This window comes from Lycium ferocissimum, unplaced genomic scaffold, assembly GCF_029784015.1.
Source record: "Lycium ferocissimum isolate CSIRO_LF1 unplaced genomic scaffold, AGI_CSIRO_Lferr_CH_V1 ctg11593, whole genome shotgun sequence".
Lineage (NCBI taxonomy): Eukaryota > Viridiplantae > Streptophyta > Magnoliopsida > Solanales > Solanaceae > Lycium > Lycium ferocissimum.
The window spans coordinates 11,700-20,791 of NW_026713903.1; positions in this window are offsets into that span (position 1 = coordinate 11,700).

Consider the following 9,092-nt stretch of genomic DNA (forward strand, 5'->3'; position numbering starts at 1 on the left):
TAGGTTGACTAAGTCCGCACACTTCATTCGGTTCGGACTACTTATAATGCGGAGAAGTTGGCCGGGATCTACATCCGGGATGTAGTGCGATTGCACGGGGTTCCTATTTCCATCATTTCGACGGAGGCACTCGGTTTACTTCCCATTTACGGAGGACTTTGCAAAAAGAGCGGGGACTCGGTTAGATTTTAGCACCGCGTTCCACCCGCGGACGGATGGTCGGTCGAGAGGACTATTCAGGTGCTTGAGGATATGTTGAGGGCGTGTGTTATTGATTTTGGTGGTCATTGGGACAAATTCTTACCCTTGGCAGAGTTCGCGTACAATAATAGCTACCATTCCAGTATTGATATGGCGCCATTCGAGGCTTTATATGGTAGGAGGTGTCGTTCTCCTATTGGGTGGTTTGATGCTTTTGAGGTTCGACCTTGGGGTACGGATTTGCTAAGAGAGTCCTTGGATAAGGTGAAGCTTATTCGGGGAAAGCTTCTAGCGACTCGAGTAGGCGAGAAAGAGTATGCGTAGGAAGGTTCGTGATATGGAGTTCATGGTTGGTGAGCGAGGTCCTATTGAAGGTTTCACCCATGAAGGGTGTGATGCGATTTGGGAAGAAAGGTAAGTTGAGCCCGAGGTTTATTGGCCCTTTTGAGATTCTTCGTCGTGTTGGCGAGGTGGCTTATGAGTTGGCGTTACCACCGGGTTTGGCAAATGTTCATCCGGTATTCCATGTTTCCATGCTAAAGAAGTACCATTCGGACGGGTCTTATATCATTCGGTGGGATTCGGTACTATTAGATCGAATCTATCCTTCGAGGAAGAGCGGTAGCAATCCTAGATAGACAAGTTAGAAGGTTAAGGACCAAAGATATTGCTTCAGTCAAGGTGCAGTGGAAGCACCGTCCGGTGGAGGAGGCCACTTGGGAGACCGAGGCAGATATGCGGAGTAGATATCCTCAGTTGTTCGACAGTTCAGGTACCTCCTTTTCTCCACCTTTACCTTAGACGCTCGAGGACGAGCGATTGTTTGATTGGTATCTAATGTAACGACCCGTTTGGTCGTTTAGCACTTTATGCCTAATATCTCTAAAACACCCTTTTTGTGGTCTAATTTTGGTATCTATAGCTTGCGATAACCGGTGATTCGGTTATTTAATTGACAAGAATTTTAGACCCCGTATTTTATACGTCGAGTGATTCGCGAAAGAATCAACGTGAGATAGAAACCTCGGATTTACTTAGTATAAAAATGTTATTGGAGATTAGGAATTACTTAAGTGTGGTGTTAAGTAAAAATTGGTGACAATAATAAGCCAACAAGAGCCTCAACATCCAAGGCAAAAAGGATGACTCAAGTCATCTAAAATAAGGCAAATGGAAGACATACAAGTGTGAAATTAAATGTTGATTCATCCACTACATTTTCAACATATTGTGGACAATTAAAATTGGAAGAAACTTACATGTTACATTCGGCCATAGGGCTGAAAATTTTGAGGAGAAAAAGTTGAAGCATACAATTGAATATTTGAGCATCCACTACTTTATGAAAGTATACATTGTTTTAGGAGGACATAACATGGTGGAGGGATCATTTCACATTTAATATTGCTCATCCATCTTGGCATGATTACAATAGACAAAGGGTGGTGCATGAATCATTCAACACACATAAGATTGTCTTGTAAACAATTGAAAAGAAAGAAGAAAAGAGGAACAAGGGGTCGGCCAAATGAGGCTTATGGCCGAAAGTGGTGAGGCAAAATATTGAAATTTTGTGTAAAGTTAATTGAGTGCTCAATGTCATGAGTGGAGCATGTGTTGTATCCAACTTGTAGGCATCATAATTTAACAAAATAATGACTAAGGAATCAGCCATTACATTTATTTTCAACTTCACAACAAAGAAAGAAAACCTAGAGAGGGAGAGAGGGGGCAAGCTCACGGCCAAAGGGCTGAATTTGGAGCTTTTGTGTGTTGATCAAAAAAATTATTTTCCAAGGTGTTTCAACCCTTTAGAAGGTCCCTAAAACGTGAAGATAGTCTTTGGAGCAACAAGAACCATTTTCATCTCAAGTCACCAACTCTAGCCAAGTAAAGAATTCAAGTGGTCAAGGTAAGATCTAACTTTCTTTTCATGTATTAAGGGTGATGTAGATGTGTGAATATAAGTTGTATGCATGAAATAAGGTGTGTTGATGTTGGAACATGGTAATAGTTATGGAGTTATATGGGTTGATGTTGAAGTATGATTGTAACTTGACGAACATGAATCGCATGCATCAAATCATGAAAGTTGGTGTTGGAATGTTAGTTAGTCGTAGGGACTGTTTTTGGTGAATTTAATGGACTGATTTTCTTTAATAAATATAGTTGTTACTATCATAGATCTCATGGTAAAAAGAATGAAAAGAATTAGAAGGTTAAAGGTGAAGTTATGTTAGTATGAAAATGGTTGAATCTATGATTTTATGTGAGTGATGTTGAAGCATGGTGTAGCCGTGTGTGGACTGTTTTGGGAAGAAGTTAGTGAACTGTTTTTACTTGATATTTTGATTGTCATTATCATGAAATTTATGATGGAAATGAAGGTGTTTAATGGTTGGAGTTGAAACTAAAGTCATTTGTGAGTTGTTATAAGGATTATAAAAATGACGATATAGCGTAGTTGCGTATGAATTGATGTTGTACTTATCGTGTGGATAGCTGGTCGTAACTTACTGAAATTATATGAAAAGAAGACATGAAATGATGTATAAAAATCACATGTGGTTGGCTTAGTATGTTCGTAAACATTTGCAAGAATTCCGAACATCGTTATGTTGTCGGTTAGGGACTGTTTTGGACATGTTGTGGTAGTGGACTGTTTTGGACTTATGCTTTCATTAAGTTGGAAAGAATAATTATAAGTTAAGAGTATACACCATATTGTATGTTGGATGGAATGTTATAAGTTGTGACATACAAACGTTAAAGCTACAAACTATTAGAAGTAACTTGAGAATGTCGTAGCCGTATGTGAATCATTATTGCATGTCATGAATGTGGGCTGTTTAGAATATAAATATAGCAGTATGGGTGTCCTTAGAGTCGTATTCTAACGTAGATCGCATATTTTATAGATTTTGATCGTTCAGAGGCTCTACGCAAAGGGAAGACATTAGCTTGATTGTTCGTGGCATCCGCTCGGCATTGAGGTAGGTTACGGTCTACTTTAGTTAGACTCTGATTAGAGAATCGTATGTAGTTGTAGAAAGTGACGGGGACAGCATATAGGCCTTCGGGCATGAAGTAGAGGTGATTTCCGGATAGTTTGGCTTTGTTAGTTGCTATGTGGGCTTGTCGCCATATGTGTTATTTTCGTGATTATCACTGTTCGTATCTCTGTCACATACTAGCTCACTCACCGTGTGTAAAGGAATGGTAACATTAATATGACTTGTATTGGTTGACTATATATTGATGATATTGTTGAGACTGATATCATGCATGACATGTCTTTTATATTATTGTTGTGATGATTGGTGAGGTGAGTGATCGAGAGACTCCGAGGTCTTTGGGAGATTGAGGTGACGAGAGAGACTCGAGGTTTTGCGGAGATTGAGAGTGACGAGAGAGACTCGAGGTTTTTCGCCGGAGATTGTGAGTGTTTGTTGCCCGAGGTTTCTTGCCGGGAACAATGGAGTGTCCGATGCCCGAGGTCTTTGCCGGGATCGTGAGAGTGTGCTCGTGATCCGAGGTTATATTCGGAGCGAGTGGTACATGGACTTCGCGGGTCCCCCATGGGTCATGACTATGAGGCATTGCCATAGCATGTGTGTACGGGAGTGGAGTGTGAGAGGTGACTATTGCATTGCATTGCATTGCATTCATCCACTATATATATTTGGTGATCATTTGGTGAATTATATCTGTCTTGGTTGATTTCATGATTCCTTTACACCTTACTTGTATTGATATGTGACCATACTGTTTGCTCTATGTGCTACTTGTTGGTTTTGACTTCTTCATGCGTTATCTAATCATTGTCGGCCTATGATGCCTACCGGTACAAGTGTTGTACTGATACTACTCTTCTTTGCACTTTTGTTGAGTGCAGAGTACGATCCAGGCTCCAGTTCTAAACCCCGTGGCTGATACGTGAGGGTGACATCTTTTAGTTATTCAGGGTGAGCTACCTGTCATCCGTGGCCCCTGAAGAACCTCCTCTATCTATTTTGTTTTTGTATTCGACGGACAATATGTAGCCTTCGGGTATTTTCGGACTTATTCTGTCCTATGTTAGCGCTCTTGTACCCTTTGACCAGATTTTTGGGATTGTCGTGACATTTCTTGTTATGATAAGTATTTAAAACTTGATAACTTATTCTTAAATAAATTTTCCGCTTATTTAACTTGTTATTAGTAATGTGGTTCGCCTACTCGAAGGGATAGTGTAGGTGCCATACAAGTAAGGTGTAAAGGAATCATGAAATCAACCAAGGCAGTATATAATTCACCAAATGATCGATCAAATATATAAGTGGATGAACGCAATTTAATACAATAGTCACCTCTCACACTCCACTCTCGTACACACATGCTATGGCAATGCCTCATAGTCATGACCCACGGGGGACCGCCGAAGTCCATGTACCACTCGTGCTCTCCGTGAAAACCTCGGAGGCTATTAATCGCTCCTCGATCTCGGCAAAGACCCTGAGTCTCTCTCGTCACTCTCAATCTCCGGCAAAAACCTCGGAGTCTCTCTCACTCTCAATCTCCGGCAAAGACCTCGAGTCTCTCGATCACTCACCTCACCAATCATCACAACAATATAAAAGACATGTCATGCGTGATATCAGTCTCAACAATATCACCAATATATAGTCAACCAATACAAGTCATATTAATGTTACCATTCCTTTACACATGGTGAGTGAGCTAGTATGTGACAGAGATACGAACGGTGATATTCGCGAGAAAATAACACATATGGCGATAAGCCCACATAACAACTAACAAAGCCAAACTAACTGAATTCACCTCTACTTCATGCCCGAAGGCCTATATCCGTCCCCGTCACTTTCTACAACTACATACGATTCTCTAATCGAGTCTAACTAAAGTAGACCGTAACCTACTCAATGCCGAGCGAGTGCCACGAACAATCAAACTAATGTCTTCCCTTTGCGTAGAGCCTCCGAACGATCAAAATCTATAAAATATGCGATCTACGTTAGAATACGAATCTAAGGACACCCATCCGCAAATTTATATTCGGAGCCCAAAAACGCACCCTAAAAGTGGCCTTGGGCCCACAAGGGCAAGATTGGAATTTTATTTGAAAAATAATTTCGCCCATTATCTAAGATTATATATTATTAAAATTGGTCAATTTCATCCATAAATATACTATTCAATCATTAATTCTCCTTTCTTAGGATTAGGACTCAAAACCTTTAATTACTCCAATATCTTTAACTTCGGACAAAATACGACTTTTCGTAATTCAAATACCATGATTCCGAAGGGTATTCATATTATTCACTACAAAATACTCAATTATATTTCACACGATATTAAACAATTGAAATATATATAATATGAACTAAACCCAAGTAAAAGAAATGGACCTTTAATTATATTTTAACTTCATTTTCATATTCCTAACAACTACCTTGATTATTAATTTATTAAATCCTTATCAATTCTTAGTGTACAAACATTTCTAAATAAACCATGAAGCATTTAATGGCCGGAAGGAAGCGTGACCATCATTACGGATGTGATGATTTTCTCTAAGTTCATGTATGCTTCACTTGGGCTCTATAATAGCTATTGTCTTCTAGCATATCCTTATCAAGCTAAATAAAGAACCAATTTTTATAATGACTAAATCATGGGCCGCTTTTCAAAGCTTGTAGAAAGGTTTGGAAATTGCTACGGTGTATTCAAGAAAAAGCAAGAAAAATGTGAGTCATAGATTGCCATAACTACCATACTAAACTAAACTTCTCGCAACATATTCTCTTGTAGAGTGTATAAAACTAATTGTATCATACTTTGATTGCCTTTGTATTTGGTGGAAATAAAATAAAGCTTCCTTTGCTCCTTCAACATTAATTGACAAAGCCCTTCGTTCGTCCTTTTTTCTCCCCTCTAGGTTAGAAATCGGTTGAATAATTTTTTTCCTTTTATTTTTTTTCCTCTTTCTTTCGTAATATATCTTGCATGAGAACAAGATTTTTCCTTCTATTTTTTTTTTTTCCTCTTTCTTTCGTAATATATCTTGCACGAACAAGATTTTTCCTTCTCTCTTTTTTTCCTCCTCCTTTGGAATATAACGTGCACAACACAAGGTTATGATGACTAAATGCACAAAACAAGGATGCATAAAAGAAGGAATGCATAAAACAAGGAATGGTGGGCTGGCCTACTTTTATTATTATTATTATTATTATTATTATTATATTTTATTTTTACATTTCAGATGCCACTCATTCCTGGCATCATAATGAAAGTGGCCTTCTTTATTTATTTTTCCTTTTACATATCATTCCTAAGACATCAATGGCCCTTTCACGAGATGAAATATATCGTTAGTCAGATTACTTCGCTCTTATTCATCATCTCATATAAACTATAACATGTATTCAAATCATATAAATAAATACAATATAGTCCCATACCCTTTTCGTAGTTTTAAAGTGCTAAACGACCAAACGGGTCGTTACACTAACCTATTATGATTTTTGTACAAATAGACGGTCGCGAGGGGCCAAATTGATATTGTTATCTTTGTTGTGTGGCTTTGGACATTTGTTTGGGCTGTTTGACAGGCTTTAGATAGTCCTATTTACAGAGGAAACTCAGCCAAATTTATTGGAAATCTCGAGAGTTTGAATATCCCTCAACATTCGAGGACGAATGTTCTTAAGGGGGGAAGGATGTTACACCCCTGATTTTCGTATGTTAAACTCGCATTATGAGTTAGTCGACGCAAGTTCAAAAAAAATTTATCTTGAGGTTAAAAGGGATTGAGCATATTAATATAAATGGTTATAAGGGTCCATAAATAAGATTAGTAAGTGGCGGAAGGTTTGGAGGGTGAATGAATCAAAGAAGGATGAGTTTCCTCAAAAGTTGGCAAGTTGGGAATACAATAACTTGTACTTTTTGGTAAGATTAGGAGTGCTTCACATGCTATAAAAGTAATGATATGAAGTATTTGAATCGTATGATAGTTGTATGTTAAGTTTTGAAGTCAAACGAGTTGTGATACGAAAGTTGACAAAGGTCATCACAAGTTACGTTCGTAAATTTCACTAAAATTTGGGTCGAGATGTCAAAGCGCTTTTTTCTCAATCTACTTGGGTTACGGAGTATTCCACCCATCAAATCGAAGGTTTACGAGTCTAGTTTCCAACGCATTTTACCATTCATCGATACGACATTGGAGTAGAAAGATATTCACATTTTTTTCCAAGGACGCAAGCTGTCGGGGAACGACGAGCAAGGTCGGTGGCTGCTCACTTTAGGTCATATAAAAGACCCCTTGCACGAATTTTTTTTTCATTTTTTTCACCATCCACGACCTGGAAATCCCTCAAACCTTCTCCAATTAATCCTCCATCAATCTCAATCCAAACCAAGAGCAAATCTATCAACTTTAACATGAGGAACAACATGGCAACTTCGAAATTGTGATTTCTTCACTATTTCACCTTTCGGAGGAAAATCTTGCTTTGAAGTAACTTAGGGTTTGAAGTGATTTTCATGATATAAGGTATATTTTAACTTCCTTTTGATCTCTTTGAACTTCTACAAGTAATTGATCATAGAAATTGGTGAAAAACCCCATAGAACAAGCTCTTCTATATTCTTATGAAACTTTCATGAACTTAGCTTATTTGTTGGGCTGTTTTATATGGTTTTGTTGTGTTGTTTGGAGTGGTGGTGATATGGATGGTCATATTGAAGAGGAGAAATAGAAAAGTAGAATTTTGTAGCGTTTTATAGGAAAATTACGCTACAAAAGGGCCTATAAATTCACGCCCATGAGTTGCTCGATTAAATGTCTAAATGAAGATTTCTATAAGCTATGACCTTGGTTTTGATCTTGAATAGTCTGTATTATGTACGAAATCGTTCATAAGGCGTTCGAGGACTCGGGAAACATATAAAACTCCATCGACGAGGTATGTAGGGCTTTCTCTTTTCTTTTGTGGCATGACTAGAACTTGATGAACGTTTCATTGATACATTCATTTCGTGAAAACATAAGTCAATCATATTCTAATACTTGAGCAGCCCTCTGCTTCATACATGACATATATTAAAGTACTGTCCATATTTCCATGTTTCTTTGGTTATTGATTGAAACGTTTTCATAAAACTTGAGTCGGCCGTATCCTGAAATGGTTAAGTTTACCTCTTCTCTGAAATAGCTTGTATTAAAGTGTATTCCCGGACCCTTATCTTTCTTGTCCATCACTTAAAGATGACGGACATTCCATTGATACAAGTTTCCACTAAACATGAGATGAACACGCTTCCTTGTCTTTGGACTAATCTTTATTTCATATATGATTGCATCAAACGCCTTTTTAAATGCTTCCCGTATCTCTTTGGGCCACCGAATTGGAATGTTTCCACTAAGCGGGATTGATCATATACCATCCGACGAGTTGAACTCGCTTCATGTAACTCATACCAAGTATCTTACATGTTCTCCATGTCAGTTGTTGTCTCTCGAATTTAAAGGTAAACCGTAGCGATAATAACGATAGTCGGAGGGGTACGACGATAGGTCACCGACTCTTCATATGATATCCCTTCGAGGTCGGTCTTGCATTACACTTATATATATATGTGTGTGTGTGTGTTTATTTTTCATTGCGAACCCGTTATAGTCGGCCGGGTAGGCACTTATATGTGCGCTAGACACCGTTTCTTTCTTTACCAAGCCATGTTGTAGGGCGGCGGGTAGGCGTGTAGGGCTGATAAATCTAAATGTATTTATTTCTTTACCGAGCCGTGTTGTAGGCGGCCGGGTAGGGTATAGCTCCGTGTATTTCCAGCGATCGGTTAGGCGAGATGATGATATGATGATA